The following is a 14,367-nucleotide window of genomic DNA, read 5'->3' on the forward strand; positions in this document are numbered from 1 at the left end:
ACAATATTATCCAAAATGATTCCGTTTCATGATTGCTAAATTAGTGTTGGTCAACATTTACCATTGGCATACTGTTGTTTGTAATTTAGCCGTTGAAATACAGGTGCTAACCCAACATGTTAGAATTGCCAGTGAAGAAAAGTAAAGTTACCTTCAGGCTTTAGGAACCTCTCTTGCCAATGCTAAGAACTGCTTCAATTTTAGAAAAAGAAACTTCTGATTATCTTTGACACTTTTTAAAGGATTAGGAAAAAGATGAAAAGCAGCTTACGGCCATACCTCTCTGGTTCCGCCCGATCTCGTCTGATCTCGGAAGCTAAGCAGAGCAGGGCCTGGTTAGTACCTGGATGGAAGACCGCCTGGGAATCCCAGGTGCCGTAAGCTTTTTAACTTCTCTCTCTGAAAGCCGCCCAGCGCCGTAGATTGTACACCTACACAATTGTAAAAAAAAATTCACATTGTAGAAGAGATGCAATAGGAAGAAGATGAAAGGTGGCTTACGTCCATACCATCGTCAGGCCATTTGAGGTGGCGGGGACTGCAATGGCCATTCACCGATTGGCTGGGACTCCTGGGCGGGTCTTCTCTAGTCCATCCAATTTTCGGCATGGGATGTCACAGCCTTCTTTGCATACCCTTATTTAACCCACACAAAGATGCCAACGGCAGGCGTGTCATAATTCATTGACGCATTATAAAGGATTAGGAAAAAGATAAAAAGCAGCTTACGGCCATACCTCTCTGGTTCCGCCCGATCTCGTCTGATCTCGGAAGCTAAGCAGAGCAGGGCCTGGTTAGTACCTGGATGGAAGACCGCCTGGGAATCCCAGGTGCCGTAAGCTTTTTCACTTCTCTCTCCGAAAGCCGCCGAGCGCCGCAGATTGTACACCTGTTTTAACGTTGGATATGAAAGGAAATTAGACAATATTATCCAAAATGATTCCGTTTCATGATTGCTAAATTAGTGTTGGTCAACATTTACCATTGGCATACTGTTGTTTGTAATTTAGCCGTTGAAATACAGGTGCTAACCCAACATGTTAGAATTGCCAGTGAAGAAAAGTAAAGTTACCTTCAGGCTTTAGGAACCTCTCTTGCCAATGCTAAGAACTGCTTCAATTTTAGAAAAAGAAACTTCTGATTATCTTTGACACGTTTTAAAGGATTAGGAAAAAGATGAAAAGCAGCTTACGGCCATACCTCTCTGGTTCCGCCCGATCTCGTCTGATCTCGGAAGCTAAGCAGAGCAGGGCCTGGTTAGTACCTGGATGGAAGACCGCCTGGGAATCCCAGGTGCCGTAAGCTTTTTAACTTCTCTCTCTGAAAGCCGCCCAGCGCCGTAGATTGTACACCTACACAATTGTAAAAAAAAATTCACATTGTAGAAGAGATGCAATAGGAAGAAGATGAAAGGTGGCTTACGTCCATACCATCGTCAGGCCATTTGAGGTGGCGGGGACTGCAATGGCCATTCACCGATTGGCTGGGACTCCTGGGCGGGTCTTCTCTAGTCCATCCAATTTTCGGCATGGGATGTCACAGCCTTCTTTGCATACCCTTATTTAACCCACACAAAGATGCCAACGGCAGGCGTGTCATAATTCATTGACGCATTATAAAGGATTAGGAAAAAGATAAAAAGCAGCTTACGGCCATACCTCTCTGGTTCCGCCCGATCTCGTCTGATCTCGGAAGCTAAGCAGAGCAGGGCCTGGTTAGTACCTGGATGGAAGACCGCCTGGGAATCCCAGGTGCCGTAAGCTTTTTCACTTCTCTCTCCGAAAGCCGCCGAGCGCCGCAGATTGTACACCTGTTTTAACGTTGGATATGAAAGGAAATTAGACAATATTATCCAAAATGATTCGGTTTCATGATTGCTAAATTAGTGTTGGTCAACATTTACCATTGGCATACTGTTGTTTGTAATTTAGCCGTTGAAATACAGGTGCTAACCCAACATGTTAGAATTGCCAGTGAAGAAAAGTAAAGTTACCTTCAGGCTTTAGGAACCTCTCTTGCCAATGCTAAGAACTGCTTCAATTTTAGAAAAAGAAACTTCTGATTATCTTTGACACGTTTTAAAGGATTAGGAAAAAGATGAAAAGCAGCTTACGTCCATACCTCTCTGGTTCCGCCCGATCTCGTCTGTTCTCGGAAGCTAAGCAGAGCAGGGCCTGGTTAGTACCTGGATGGAAGACCGCCTGGGAATCCCAGGTGCCGTAAGCTTTTTCACTTCTCTCTCTGAAAGCCGCCCAGCGCCGTAGATTGTACACCTACACAATTGTAAAAAAAATTTCACATTGTAGAAGAGATGCAATAGGAAGAAGATGAAAGGTGGCTTACGTCCGTACCATCGTCAGGCCATTTGAGGTGGCGGGGACTGCAATGGCCATTCACCGATTGGCTGGGACTCCTGGGCGGGTCTTCTCTAGTCCATCCAATTTTCGGCATGGGATGTCACAGCCTTCTTTGCATACCCTTATTTAACCCACTCAAAGATGCCAACGGCTGGCGTGTCATAATTCATTGACGCATTATAAAGGATTAGGAAAAAGATAAAAAGCAGCTTACGGCCATACCTCTCTGGTTCCGCCCGATCTCGTCTGATCTCGGAAGCTAAGCAGAGCAGGGCCTGGTTAGTACCTGGATGGAAGACCGCCTGGGAATCCCAGGTGCCGTAAGCTTTTTCACTTCTCTCTCCGAAAGCCGCCGAGCGCCGCAGATTGTACACCTGTTTTAACGTTGGATATGAAAGGAAATTAGACAATATTATCCAAAATGATTCCGTTTCATGATTGCTAAATTAGTGTTGGTCAACATTTACCATTGGCATACTGTTGTTTGTAATTTAGCCGTTGAAATACAGGTGCTAACCCAACATGTTAGAATTGCCAGTGAAGAAAAGTAAAGTTACCTTCAGGCTTTAGGAACCTCTCTTGCCAATGCTAACAACTGCTTCAATTTTAGAAAAAGAAACTTCTGATTATCTTTGACACTTTTTAAAGGATTAGGAAAAAGATGAAAAGCAGCTTACGGCCATACCTCTCTGGTTCCGCCCGATCTCGTCTGATCTCGGAAGCTAAGCAGAGCAGGGCCTGGTTAGTACCTGGATGGAAGACCGCCTGGGAATCCCAGGTGCCGTAAGCTTTTTAACTTCTCTCTCTGAAAGCCGCCCAGCGCCGTAGATTGTACACCTACACAATTGTAAAAAAAAATTCACATTGTAGAAGAGATGCAATAGGAAGAAGATGAAAGGTGGCTTACGTCCATACCATCGTCAGGCCATTTGAGGTGGCGGGGACTGCAATGGCCATTCACCGATTGGCTGGGACTCCTGGGCGGGTCTTCTCTAGTCCATCCAATTTTCGGCATGGGATGTCACAGCCTTCTTTGCATACCCTTATTTAACCCACACAAAGATGCCAACGGCAGGCGTGTCATAATTCATTGACGCATTATAAAGGATTAGGAAAAAGATAAAAAGCAGCTTACGGCCATACCTCTCTGGTTCCGCCCGATCTCGTCTGATCTCGGAAGCTAAGCAGAGCAGGGCCTGGTTAGTACCTGGATGGAAGACCGCCTGGGAATCCCAGGTGCCGTAAGCTTTTTCACTTCTCTCTCCGAAAGCCGCCGAGCGCCGCAGATTGTACACCTGTTTTAACGTTGGATATGAAAGGAAATTAGACAATATTATCCAAAATGATTCCGTTTCATGATTGCTAAATTAGTGTTGGTCAACATTTACCATTGGCATACTGTTGTTTGTAATTTAGCCGTTGAAATACAGGTGCTAACCCAACATGTTAGAATTGCCAGTGAAGAAAAGTAAAGTTACCTTCAGGCTTTAGGAACCTCTCTTGCCAATGCTAAGAACTGCTTCAATTTTAGAAAAAGAAACTTCTGATTATCTTTGACACGTTTTAAAGGATTAGGAAAAAGATGAAAAGCAGCTTACGGCCATACCTCTCTGGTTCCGCCCGATCTCGTCTGATCTCGGAAGCTAAGCAGAGCAGGGCCTGGTTAGTACCTGGATGGAAGACCGCCTGGGAATCCCAGGTGCCGTAAGCTTTTTAACTTCTCTCTCTGAAAGCCGCCCAGCGCCGTAGATTGTACACCTACACAATTGTAAAAAAAAATTCACATTGTAGAAGAGATGCAATAGGAAGAAGATGAAAGGTGGCTTACGTCCATACCATCGTCAGGCCATTTGAGGTGGCGGGGACTGCAATGGCCATTCACCGATTGGCTGGGACTCCTGGGCGGGTCTTCTCTAGTCCATCCAATTTTCGGCATGGGATGTCACAGCCTTCTTTGCATACCCTTATTTAACCCACACAAAGATGCCAACGGCAGGCGTGTCATAATTCATTGACGCATTATAAAGGATTAGGAAAAAGATAAAAAGCAGCTTACGGCCATACCTCTCTGGTTCCGCCCGATCTCGTCTGATCTCGGAAGCTAAGCAGAGCAGGGCCTGGTTAGTACCTGGATGGAAGACCGCCTGGGAATCCCAGGTGCCGTAAGCTTTTTCACTTCTCTCTCCGAAAGCCGCCGAGCGCCGCAGATTGTACACCTGTTTTAACGTTGGATATGAAAGGAAATTAGACAATATTATCCAAAATGATTCGGTTTCATGATTGCTAAATTAGTGTTGGTCAACATTTACCATTGGCATACTGTTGTTTGTAATTTAGCCGTTGAAATACAGGTGCTAACCCAACATGTTAGAATTGCCAGTGAAGAAAAGTAAAGTTACCTTCAGGCTTTAGGAACCTCTCTTGCCAATGCTAAGAACTGCTTCAATTTTAGAAAAAGAAACTTCTGATTATCTTTGACACGTTTTAAAGGATTAGGAAAAAGATGAAAAGCAGCTTACGTCCATACCTCTCTGGTTCCGCCCGATCTCGTCTGTTCTCGGAAGCTAAGCAGAGCAGGGCCTGGTTAGTACCTGGATGGAAGACCGCCTGGGAATCCCAGGTGCCGTAAGCTTTTTCACTTCTCTCTCTGAAAGCCGCCCAGCGCCGTAGATTGTACACCTACACAATTGTAAAAAAAATTTCACATTGTAGAAGAGATGCAATAGGAAGAAGATGAAAGGTGGCTTACGTCCGTACCATCGTCAGGCCATTTGAGGTGGCGGGGACTGCAATGGCCATTCACCGATTGGCTGGGACTCCTGGGCGGGTCTTCTCTAGTCCATCCAATTTTCGGCATGGGATGTCACAGCCTTCTTTGCATACCCTTATTTAACCCACTCAAAGATGCCAACGGCTGGCGTGTCATAATTCATTGACGCATTATAAAGGATTAGGAAAAAGATAAAAAGCAGCTTACGGCCATACCTCTCTGGTTCCGCCCGATCTCGTCTGATCTCGGAAGCTAAGCAGAGCAGGGCCTGGTTAGTACCTGGATGGAAGACCGCCTGGGAATCCCAGGTGCCGTAAGCTTTTTCACTTCTCTCTCCGAAAGCCGCCGAGCGCCGCAGATTGTACACCTGTTTTAACGTTGGATATGAAAGGAAATTAGACAATATTATCCAAAATGATTCGGTTTCATGATTGCTAAATTAGTGTTGGTCAACATTTACCATTGGCATACTGTTGTTTGTAATTTAGCCGTTGAAATACAGGTGCTAACCCAACATGTTAGAATTGCCAGTGAAGAAAAGTAAAGTTACCTTCAGGCTTTAGGAACCTCTCTTGCCAATGCTAAGAACTGCTTCAATTTTAGAAAAAGAAACTTCTGATTATCTTTGACACGTTTTAAAGGATTAGGAAAAAGATGAAAAGCAGCTTACGTCCATACCTCTCTGGTTCCGCCCGATCTCGTCTGTTCTCGGAAGCTAAGCAGAGCAGGGCCTGGTTAGTACCTGGATGGAAGACCGCCTGGGAATCCCAGGTGCCGTAAGCTTTTTCACTTCTCTCTCTGAAAGCCGCCCAGCGCCGTAGATTGTACACCTACACAATTGTAAAAAAAATTTCACATTGTAGAAGAGATGCAATAGGAAGAAGATGAAAGGTGGCTTACGTCCGTACCATCGTCAGGCCATTTGAGGTGGCGGGGACTGCAATGGCCATTCACCGATTGGCTGGGACTCCTGGGCGGGTCTTCTCTAGTCCATCCAATTTTCGGCATGGGATGTCACAGCCTTCTTTGCATACCCTTATTTAACCCACTCAAAGATGCCAACGGCTGGCGTGTCATAATTCATTGACGCATTATAAAGGATTAGGAAAAAGATAAAAAGCAGCTTACGGCCATACCTCTCTGGTTCCGCCCGATCTCGTCTGATCTCGGAAGCTAAGCAGAGCAGGGCCTGGTTAGTACCTGGATGGAAGACCGCCTGGGAATCCCAGGTGCCGTAAGCTTTTTCACTTCTCTCTCCGAAAGCCGCCGAGCGCCGCAGATTGTACACCTGTTTTAACGTTGGATATGAAAGGAAATTAGACAATATTATCCAAAATGATTCCGTTTCATGATTGCTAAATTAGTGTTGGTCAACATTTACCATTGGCATACTGTTGTTTGTAATTTAGCCGTTGAAATACAGGTGCTAACCCAACATGTTAGAATTGCCAGTGAAGAAAAGTAAAGTTACCTTCAGGCTTTAGGAACCTCTCTTGCCAATGCTAAGAACTGCTTCAATTTTAGAAAAAGAAACTTCTGATTATCTTTGACACGTTTTAAAGGATTAGGAAAAAGATGAAAAGCAGCTTACGGCCATACCTCTCTGGTTCCGCCCGATCTCGTCTGATCTCGGAAGCTAAGCAGAGCAGGGCCTGGTTAGTACCTGGATGGAAGACCGCCTGGGAATCCCAGGTGCCGTAAGCTTTTTAACTTCTCTCTCTGAAAGCCGCCCAGCGCCGTAGATTGTACACCTACACAATTGTAAAAAAAAATTCACATTGTAGAAGAGATGCAATAGGAAGAAGATGAAAGGTGGCTTACGTCCATACCATCGTCAGGCCATTTGAGGTGGCGGGGACTGCAATGGCCATTCACCGATTGGCTGGGACTCCTGGGCGGGTCTTCTCTAGTCCATCCAATTTTCGGCATGGGATGTCACAGCCTTCTTTGCATACCCTTATTTAACCCACACAAAGATGCCAACGGCAGGCGTGTCATAATTCATTGACGCATTATAAAGGATTAGGAAAAAGATAAAAAGCAGCTTACGGCCATACCTCTCTGGTTCCGCCCGATCTCGTCTGATCTCGGAAGCTAAGCAGAGCAGGGCCTGGTTAGTACCTGGATGGAAGACCGCCTGGGAATCCCAGGTGCCGTAAGCTTTTTCACTTCTCTCTCCGAAAGCCGCCGAGCGCCGCAGATTGTACACCTGTTTTAACGTTGGATATGAAAGGAAATTAGACAATATTATCCAAAATGATTCCGTTTCATGATTGCTAAATTAGTGTTGGTCAACATTTACCATTGGCATACTGTTGTTTGTAATTTAGCCGTTGAAATACAGGTGCTAACCCAACATGTTAGAATTGCCAGTGAAGAAAAGTAAAGTTACCTTCAGGCTTTAGGAACCTCTCTTGCCAATGCTAAGAACTGCTTCAATTTTAGAAAAAGAAACTTCTGATTATCTTCGACACGTTTTAAAGGATTAGGAAAAAGATGAAAAGCAGCTTACGGCCATACCTCTCTGGTTCCGCCCGATCTCGTCTGATCTCGGAAGCTAAGCAGAGCAGGGCCTGGTTAGTACCTGGATGGAAGACCGCCTGGGAATCCCAGGTGCCGTAAGCTTTTTAACTTCTCTCTCTGAAAGCCGCCCAGCGCCGTAGATTGTACACCTACACAATTGTAAAAAAAAATTCACATTGTAGAAGAGATGCAATAGGAAGAAGATGAAAGGTGGCTTACGTCCATACCATCGTCAGGCCATTTGAGGTGGCGGGGACTGCAATGGCCATTCACCGATTGGCTGGGACTCCTGGGCGGGTCTTCTCTAGTCCATCCAATTTTCGGCATGGGATGTCACAGCCTTCTTTGCATACCCTTATTTAACCCACACAAAGATGCCAACGGCAGGCGTGTCATAATTCATTGACGCATTATAAAGGATTAGGAAAAAGATAAAAAGCAGCTTACGGCCATACCTCTCTGGTTCCGCCCGATCTCGTCTGATCTCGGAAGCTAAGCAGAGCAGGGCCTGGTTAGTACCTGGATGGAAGACCGCCTGGGAATCCCAGGTGCCGTAAGCTTTTTCACTTCTCTCTCCGAAAGCCGCCGAGCGCCGCAGATTGTACACCTGTTTTAACGTTGGATATGAAAGGAAATTAGACAATATTATCCAAAATGATTCCGTTTCATGATTGCTAAATTAGTGTTGGTCAACATTTACCATTGGCATACTGTTGTTTGTAATTTAGCCGTTGAAATACAGGTGCTAACCCAACATGTTAGAATTGCCAGTGAAGAAAAGTAAAGTTACCTTCAGGCTTTAGGAACCTCTCTTGCCAATGCTAAGAACTGCTTCAATTTTAGAAAAAGAAACTTCTGATTATCTTTGACACGTTTTAAAGGATTAGGAAAAAGATGAAAAGCAGCTTACGGCCATACCTCTCTGGTTCCGCCCGATCTCGTCTGATCTCGGAAGCTAAGCAGAGCAGGGCCTGGTTAGTACCTGGATGGAAGACCGCCTGGGAATCCCAGGTGCCGTAAGCTTTTTAACTTCTCTCTCTGAAAGCCGCCCAGCGCCGTACATTGTACACCTACACAATTGTAAAAAAAAATTCACATTGTAGAAGAGATGCAATAGGAAGAAGATGAAAGGTGGCTTACGTCCATACCATCGTCAGGCCATTTGAGGTGGCGGGGACTGCAATGGCCATTCACCGATTGGCTGGGACTCCTGGGCGGGTCTTCTCTAGTCCATCCAATTTTCGGCATGGGATGTCACAGCCTTCTTTGCATACCCTTATTTAACCCACACAAAGATGCCAACGGCAGGCGTGTCATAATTCATTGACGCATTATAAAGGATTAGGAAAAAGATAAAAAGCAGCTTACGGCCATACCTCTCTGGTTCCGCCCGATCTCGTCTGATCTCGGAAGCTAAGCAGAGCAGGGCCTGGTTAGTACCTGGATGGAAGACCGCCTGGGAATCCCAGGTGCCGTAAGCTTTTTCACTTCTCTCTCCGAAAGCCGCCGAGCGCCGCAGATTGTACACCTGTTTTAACGTTGGATATGAAAGGAAATTAGACAATATTATCCAAAATGATTCGGTTTCATGATTGCTAAATTAGTGTTGGTCAACATTTACCATTGGCATACTGTTGTTTGTAATTTAGCCGTTGAAATACAGGTGCTAACCCAACATGTTAGAATTGCCAGTGAAGAAAAGTAAAGTTACCTTCAGGCTTTAGGAACCTCTCTTGCCAATGCTAAGAACTGCTTCAATTTTAGAAAAAGAAACTTCTGATTATCTTTGACACGTTTTAAAGGATTAGGAAAAAGATGAAAAGCAGCTTACGTCCATACCTCTCTGGTTCCGCCCGATCTCGTCTGTTCTTGGAAGCTAAGCAGAGCAGGGCCTGGTTAGTACCTGGATGGAAGACCGCCTGGGAATCCCAGGTGCCGTAAGCTTTTTCACTTCTCTCTCTGAAAGCCGCCCAGCGCCGTAGATTGTACACCTACACAATTGTAAAAAAAATTTCACATTGTAGAAGAGATGCAATAGGAAGAAGATGAAAGGTGGCTTACGTCCGTACCATCGTCAGGCCATTTGAGGTGGCGGGGACTGCAATGGCCATTCACCGATTGGCTGGGACTCCTGGGCGGGTCTTCTCTAGTCCATCCAATTTTCGGCATGGGATGTCACAGCCTTCTTTGCATACCCTTATTTAACCCACTCAAAGATGCCAACGGCTGGCGTGTCATAATTCATTGACGCATTATAAAGGATTAGGAAAAAGATAAAAAGCAGCTTACGGCCATACCTCTCTGGTTCCGCCCGATCTCGTCTGATCTCGGAAGCTAAGCAGAGCAGGGCCTGGTTAGTACCTGGATGGAAGACCGCCTGGGAATCCCAGGTGCCGTAAGCTTTTTCACTTCTCTCTCCGAAAGCCGCCGAGCGCCGCAGATTGTACACCTGTTTTAACGTTGGATATGAAAGGAAATTAGACAATATTATCCAAAATGATTCCGTTTCATGATTGCTAAATTAGTGTTGGTCAACATTTACCATTGGCATACTGTTGTTTGTAATTTAGCCGTTGAAATACAGGTGCTAACCCAACATGTTAGAATTGCCAGTGAAGAAAAGTAAAGTTACCTTCAGGCTTTAGGAACCTCTCTTGCCAATGCTAAGAACTGCTTCAATTTTAGAAAAAGAAACTTCTGATTATCTTTGACACGTTTTAAAGGATTAGGAAAAAGATGAAAAGCAGCTTACGGCCATACCTCTCTGGTTCCGCCCGATCTCGTCTGATCTCGGAAGCTAAGCAGAGCAGGGCCTGGTTAGTACCTGGATGGAAGACCGCCTGGGAATCCCAGGTGCCGTAAGCTTTTTAACTTCTCTCTCTGAAAGCCGCCCAGCGCCGTAGATTGTACACCTACACAATTGTAAAAAAAAATTCACATTGTAGAAGAGATGCAATAGGAAGAAGATGAAAGGTGGCTTACGTCCATACCATCGTCAGGCCATTTGAGGTGGCGGGGACTGCAATGGCCATTCACCGATTGGCTGGGACTCCTGGGCGGGTCTTCTCTAGTCCATCCAATTTTCGGCATGGGATGTCACAGCCTTCTTTGCATACCCTTATTTAACCCACACAAAGATGCCAACGGCAGGCGTGTCATAATTCATTGACGCATTATAAAGGATTAGGAAAAAGATAAAAAGCAGCTTACGGCCATACCTCTCTGGTTCCGCCCGATCTCGTCTGATCTCGGAAGCTAAGCAGAGCAGGGCCTGGTTAGTACCTGGATGGAAGACCGCCTGGGAATCCCAGGTGCCGTAAGCTTTTTCACTTCTCTCTCCGAAAGCCGCCGAGCGCCGCAGATTGTACACCTGTTTTAACGTTGGATATGAAAGGAAATTAGACAATATTATCCAAAATGATTCCGTTTCATGATTGCTAAATTAGTGTTGGTCAACATTTACCATTGGCATACTGTTGTTTGTAATTTAGCCGTTGAAATACAGGTGCTAACCCAACATGTTAGAATTGCCAGTGAAGAAAAGTAAAGTTACCTTCAGGCTTTAGGAACCTCTCTTGCCAATGCTAAGAACTGCTTCAATTTTAGAAAAAGAAACTTCTGATTATCTTTGACACGTTTTAAAGGATTAGGAAAAAGATGAAAAGCAGCTTACGGCCATACCTCTCTGGTTCCGCCCGATCTCGTCTGATCTCGGAAGCTAAGCAGAGCAGGGCCTGGTTAGTACCTGGATGGAAGACCGCCTGGGAATCCCAGGTGCCGTAAGCTTTTTAACTTCTCTCTCTGAAAGCCGCCCAGCGCCGTAGATTGTACACCTACACAATTGTAAAAAAAAATTCACATTGTAGAAGAGATGCAATAGGAAGAAGATGAAAGGTGGCTTACGTCCATACCATCGTCAGGCCATTTGAGGTGGCGGGGACTGCAATGGCCATTCACCGATTGGCTGGGACTCCTGGGCGGGTCTTCTCTAGTCCATCCAATTTTCGGCATGGGATGTCACAGCCTTCTTTGCATACCCTTATTTAACCCACACAAAGATGCCAACGGCAGGCGTGTCATAATTCATTGACGCATTATAAAGGATTAGGAAAAAGATAAAAAGCAGCTTACGGCCATACCTCTCTGGTTCCGCCCGATCTCGTCTGATCTCGGAAGCTAAGCAGAGCAGGGCCTGGTTAGTACCTGGATGGAAGACCGCCTGGGAATCCCAGGTGCCGTAAGCTTTTTCACTTCTCTCTCCGAAAGCCGCCGAGCGCCGCAGATTGTACACCTGTTTTAACGTTGGATATGAAAGGAAATTAGACAATATTATCCAAAATGATTCCGTTTCATGATTGCTAAATTAGTGTTGGTCAACATTTACCATTGGCATACTGTTGTTTGTAATTTAGCCGTTGAAATACAGGTGCTAACCCAACATGTTAGAATTGCCAGTGAAGAAAAGTAAAGTTACCTTCAGGCTTTAGGAACCTCTCTTGCCAATGCTAAGAACTGCTTCAATTTTAGAAAAAGAAACTTCTGATTATCTTTGACACGTTTTAAAGGATTAGGAAAAAGATGAAAAGCAGCTTACGGCCATACCTCTCTGGTTCCGCCCGATCTCGTCTGATCTCGGAAGCTAAGCAGAGCAGGGCCTGGTTAGTACCTGGATGGAAGACCGCCTGGGAATCCCAGGTGCCGTAAGCTTTTTAACTTCTCTCTCTGAAAGCCGCCCAGCGCCGTACATTGTACACCTACACAATTGTAAAAAAAAATTCACATTGTAGAAGAGATGCAATAGGAAGAAGATGAAAGGTGGCTTACGTCCATACCATCGTCAGGCCATTTGAGGTGGCGGGGACTGCAATGGCCATTCACCGATTGGCTGGGACTCCTGGGCGGGTCTTCTCTAGTCCATCCAATTTTCGGCATGGGATGTCACAGCCTTCTTTGCATACCCTTATTTAACCCACACAAAGATGCCAACGGCAGGCGTGTCATAATTCATTGACGCATTATAAAGGATTAGGAAAAAGATAAAAAGCAGCTTACGGCCATACCTCTCTGGTTCCGCCCGATCTCGTCTGATCTCGGAAGCTAAGCAGAGCAGGGCCTGGTTAGTACCTGGATGGAAGACCGCCTGGGAATCCCAGGTGCCGTAAGCTTTTTCACTTCTCTCTCCGAAAGCCGCCGAGCGCCGCAGATTGTACACCTGTTTTAACGTTGGATATGAAAGGAAATTAGACAATATTATCCAAAATGATTCGGTTTCATGATTGCTAAATTAGTGTTGGTCAACATTTACCATTGGCATACTGTTGTTTGTAATTTAGCCGTTGAAATACAGGTGCTAACCCAACATGTTAGAATTGCCAGTGAAGAAAAGTAAAGTTACCTTCAGGCTTTAGGAACCTCTCTTGCCAATGCTAAGAACTGCTTCAATTTTAGAAAAAGAAACTTCTGATTATCTTTGACACGTTTTAAAGGATTAGGAAAAAGATGAAAAGCAGCTTACGTCCATACCTCTCTGGTTCCGCCCGATCTCGTCTGTTCTCGGAAGCTAAGCAGAGCAGGGCCTGGTTAGTACCTGGATGGAAGACCGCCTGGGAATCCCAGGTGCCGTAAGCTTTTTCACTTCTCTCTGAAAGCTGCAGAGCGCCGCAGATTGTACACCTACAAATTACAAAAAGTATATCACATTGTTGAAGAGATGCATGTTTATTGTTGTTTTAACGTTGGATATGAAAGGCATTTAGACAATATTATCAAATATGATTCCGTTTCATGGTTGCTAAATTAGTGTTGATCAACATTTAACAATTGGCATACTTTTGTTTGTAATTTAGCCGTTGAAATACAGGTGCTAACCAAACATGTTAGATTTACCAGTGAAGAAAAGTAAAGTTCCCTTTAGGTTTTAGGAACCTCTCTTGCCAATGCTAAGAACTGCTTCAATTTTAGAAAAAGAAACTTCTGATTATCTTTGACACGTTTTAAAGGATTAGGAAAAAGTTGAAAAGCAGCTTACCGCCATACCTCTCTGGTACCGCCCGATCTCGTCTGATCTCGGAAGCTAAGCAGAGCAGGGCCTGGTTAGTACCTGGATGGAAGACCGCCTGGGAATCCCAGGTGCCCTAAGCTTTTTCACTTCTCTCTGAAAGCTGCAGAGCGCCGCAGATTGTACACCTACAAATTACAAAAAGTATATCACATTGTTGAAGAGATGCATGTTTATTGTTGTTTTAACGTTGGATATGAAAGGCATTTAGACAATATTATCAAACATGATTCCGTTTCATGGTTGCTAAATTAGTGTTGATCAACATTTAACAATTGGCATACTTTTGTTTGTAATTTAGCCGTTGAAATACAGTTGCTAACCAAACATGTTAGATTTACCAGTGAAGAAAAGTAAAGTTCCCTTTAGGTTTTAGGAACCTCTCTTGCCAATGCTAAGAACTGCTTCAATTTTAGAAAAAGAAACTTCTGATTATCTTTGACACGTTTTAAAGGATTAGGAAAAAGATAAAAAGCAGCTTACGGCCATACTTCTCTGGTTCCGCCCGATCTCGTCTGATCTCGGAAGCTAAGCAGAGCAGGGCCTGGTTAGTACCTGGATGGAAGACCGCCTGGGAATCCCAGGTGCCGTAAGCTTTTTCACTTCTCTCTCTGAAAGCCGCCCAGCGCCGTAGCTTGTACACCTACACAATTGTAAAA

At 44.9% G+C, this 14,367-nt stretch overlaps 30 non-coding genes and 1 pseudogene across 30 annotated transcripts; all 31 read left to right on the forward strand.

Annotated features, from left to right (window-relative positions):
• The first annotated feature begins 265 nt into the window (after positions 1–265).
• On the forward strand, positions 266–384 carry LOC134120948 (5S ribosomal RNA). Its single transcript, XR_009952491.1, has one exon. It is a non-coding gene; the product is annotated as a 5S ribosomal RNA (ribosomal RNA).
• A 339-nt stretch (positions 385–723) lies between these two features.
• Positions 724–842, forward strand: LOC134120949 (5S ribosomal RNA). The gene has a single exon (XR_009952492.1). It is a non-coding gene; the product is annotated as a 5S ribosomal RNA (ribosomal RNA).
• A 344-nt stretch (positions 843–1,186) lies between these two features.
• LOC134120950 (5S ribosomal RNA) lies at positions 1,187–1,305 on the forward strand. Its single transcript, XR_009952493.1, has one exon. It is a non-coding gene; the product is annotated as a 5S ribosomal RNA (ribosomal RNA).
• Positions 1,306–1,644: 339 nt separating this feature from the next.
• Positions 1,645–1,763, forward strand: LOC134120951 (5S ribosomal RNA). Its single transcript, XR_009952494.1, has one exon. It is a non-coding gene; the product is annotated as a 5S ribosomal RNA (ribosomal RNA).
• A 344-nt stretch (positions 1,764–2,107) lies between these two features.
• Positions 2,108–2,226, forward strand: LOC134122203 (5S ribosomal RNA). The gene has a single exon (XR_009953744.1). It is a non-coding gene; the product is annotated as a 5S ribosomal RNA (ribosomal RNA).
• A 339-nt stretch (positions 2,227–2,565) lies between these two features.
• LOC134120952 (5S ribosomal RNA) lies at positions 2,566–2,684 on the forward strand. The gene has a single exon (XR_009952495.1). It is a non-coding gene; the product is annotated as a 5S ribosomal RNA (ribosomal RNA).
• A 344-nt stretch (positions 2,685–3,028) lies between these two features.
• LOC134120953 (5S ribosomal RNA) lies at positions 3,029–3,147 on the forward strand. Its single transcript, XR_009952496.1, has one exon. It is a non-coding gene; the product is annotated as a 5S ribosomal RNA (ribosomal RNA).
• Positions 3,148–3,486: 339 nt separating this feature from the next.
• Positions 3,487–3,605, forward strand: LOC134120955 (5S ribosomal RNA). Its single transcript, XR_009952498.1, has one exon. It is a non-coding gene; the product is annotated as a 5S ribosomal RNA (ribosomal RNA).
• A 344-nt stretch (positions 3,606–3,949) lies between these two features.
• LOC134120956 (5S ribosomal RNA) lies at positions 3,950–4,068 on the forward strand. Its single transcript, XR_009952499.1, has one exon. It is a non-coding gene; the product is annotated as a 5S ribosomal RNA (ribosomal RNA).
• A 339-nt stretch (positions 4,069–4,407) lies between these two features.
• Positions 4,408–4,526, forward strand: LOC134120957 (5S ribosomal RNA). Its single transcript, XR_009952500.1, has one exon. It is a non-coding gene; the product is annotated as a 5S ribosomal RNA (ribosomal RNA).
• A 344-nt stretch (positions 4,527–4,870) lies between these two features.
• LOC134122204 (5S ribosomal RNA) lies at positions 4,871–4,989 on the forward strand. The gene has a single exon (XR_009953745.1). It is a non-coding gene; the product is annotated as a 5S ribosomal RNA (ribosomal RNA).
• A 339-nt stretch (positions 4,990–5,328) lies between these two features.
• On the forward strand, positions 5,329–5,447 carry LOC134120958 (5S ribosomal RNA). The gene has a single exon (XR_009952501.1). It is a non-coding gene; the product is annotated as a 5S ribosomal RNA (ribosomal RNA).
• Positions 5,448–5,791: 344 nt separating this feature from the next.
• LOC134122205 (5S ribosomal RNA) lies at positions 5,792–5,910 on the forward strand. Its single transcript, XR_009953746.1, has one exon. It is a non-coding gene; the product is annotated as a 5S ribosomal RNA (ribosomal RNA).
• A 339-nt stretch (positions 5,911–6,249) lies between these two features.
• On the forward strand, positions 6,250–6,368 carry LOC134120959 (5S ribosomal RNA). Its single transcript, XR_009952502.1, has one exon. It is a non-coding gene; the product is annotated as a 5S ribosomal RNA (ribosomal RNA).
• A 344-nt stretch (positions 6,369–6,712) lies between these two features.
• Positions 6,713–6,831, forward strand: LOC134120960 (5S ribosomal RNA). Its single transcript, XR_009952503.1, has one exon. It is a non-coding gene; the product is annotated as a 5S ribosomal RNA (ribosomal RNA).
• A 339-nt stretch (positions 6,832–7,170) lies between these two features.
• LOC134120961 (5S ribosomal RNA) lies at positions 7,171–7,289 on the forward strand. Its single transcript, XR_009952504.1, has one exon. It is a non-coding gene; the product is annotated as a 5S ribosomal RNA (ribosomal RNA).
• A 344-nt stretch (positions 7,290–7,633) lies between these two features.
• Positions 7,634–7,752, forward strand: LOC134120962 (5S ribosomal RNA). Its single transcript, XR_009952505.1, has one exon. It is a non-coding gene; the product is annotated as a 5S ribosomal RNA (ribosomal RNA).
• A 339-nt stretch (positions 7,753–8,091) lies between these two features.
• Positions 8,092–8,210, forward strand: LOC134120963 (5S ribosomal RNA). Its single transcript, XR_009952506.1, has one exon. It is a non-coding gene; the product is annotated as a 5S ribosomal RNA (ribosomal RNA).
• A 344-nt stretch (positions 8,211–8,554) lies between these two features.
• Positions 8,555–8,673, forward strand: LOC134120964 (5S ribosomal RNA). The gene has a single exon (XR_009952507.1). It is a non-coding gene; the product is annotated as a 5S ribosomal RNA (ribosomal RNA).
• Positions 8,674–9,012: 339 nt separating this feature from the next.
• LOC134120966 (5S ribosomal RNA) lies at positions 9,013–9,131 on the forward strand. The gene has a single exon (XR_009952509.1). It is a non-coding gene; the product is annotated as a 5S ribosomal RNA (ribosomal RNA).
• Positions 9,132–9,475: 344 nt separating this feature from the next.
• Positions 9,476–9,594, forward strand: LOC134122418 (5S ribosomal RNA; annotated as a pseudogene).
• Positions 9,595–9,933: 339 nt separating this feature from the next.
• On the forward strand, positions 9,934–10,052 carry LOC134120967 (5S ribosomal RNA). The gene has a single exon (XR_009952510.1). It is a non-coding gene; the product is annotated as a 5S ribosomal RNA (ribosomal RNA).
• A 344-nt stretch (positions 10,053–10,396) lies between these two features.
• LOC134120968 (5S ribosomal RNA) lies at positions 10,397–10,515 on the forward strand. Its single transcript, XR_009952511.1, has one exon. It is a non-coding gene; the product is annotated as a 5S ribosomal RNA (ribosomal RNA).
• A 339-nt stretch (positions 10,516–10,854) lies between these two features.
• Positions 10,855–10,973, forward strand: LOC134120969 (5S ribosomal RNA). Its single transcript, XR_009952512.1, has one exon. It is a non-coding gene; the product is annotated as a 5S ribosomal RNA (ribosomal RNA).
• A 344-nt stretch (positions 10,974–11,317) lies between these two features.
• Positions 11,318–11,436, forward strand: LOC134120970 (5S ribosomal RNA). Its single transcript, XR_009952513.1, has one exon. It is a non-coding gene; the product is annotated as a 5S ribosomal RNA (ribosomal RNA).
• Positions 11,437–11,775: 339 nt separating this feature from the next.
• On the forward strand, positions 11,776–11,894 carry LOC134120972 (5S ribosomal RNA). Its single transcript, XR_009952515.1, has one exon. It is a non-coding gene; the product is annotated as a 5S ribosomal RNA (ribosomal RNA).
• Positions 11,895–12,238: 344 nt separating this feature from the next.
• LOC134120973 (5S ribosomal RNA) lies at positions 12,239–12,357 on the forward strand. Its single transcript, XR_009952516.1, has one exon. It is a non-coding gene; the product is annotated as a 5S ribosomal RNA (ribosomal RNA).
• A 339-nt stretch (positions 12,358–12,696) lies between these two features.
• On the forward strand, positions 12,697–12,815 carry LOC134120974 (5S ribosomal RNA). The gene has a single exon (XR_009952517.1). It is a non-coding gene; the product is annotated as a 5S ribosomal RNA (ribosomal RNA).
• A 344-nt stretch (positions 12,816–13,159) lies between these two features.
• LOC134122206 (5S ribosomal RNA) lies at positions 13,160–13,278 on the forward strand. Its single transcript, XR_009953747.1, has one exon. It is a non-coding gene; the product is annotated as a 5S ribosomal RNA (ribosomal RNA).
• A 394-nt stretch (positions 13,279–13,672) lies between these two features.
• Positions 13,673–13,791, forward strand: LOC134122379 (5S ribosomal RNA). Its single transcript, XR_009953919.1, has one exon. It is a non-coding gene; the product is annotated as a 5S ribosomal RNA (ribosomal RNA).
• Positions 13,792–14,185: 394 nt separating this feature from the next.
• On the forward strand, positions 14,186–14,304 carry LOC134121537 (5S ribosomal RNA). The gene has a single exon (XR_009953078.1). It is a non-coding gene; the product is annotated as a 5S ribosomal RNA (ribosomal RNA).
• The last annotated feature ends 63 nt before the right edge of the window (positions 14,305–14,367 follow it).

Source organism: Pungitius pungitius, unplaced genomic scaffold, assembly GCF_949316345.1.
Source record: "Pungitius pungitius unplaced genomic scaffold, fPunPun2.1 scaffold_28, whole genome shotgun sequence".
NCBI lineage: Eukaryota > Metazoa > Chordata > Actinopteri > Perciformes > Gasterosteidae > Pungitius > Pungitius pungitius.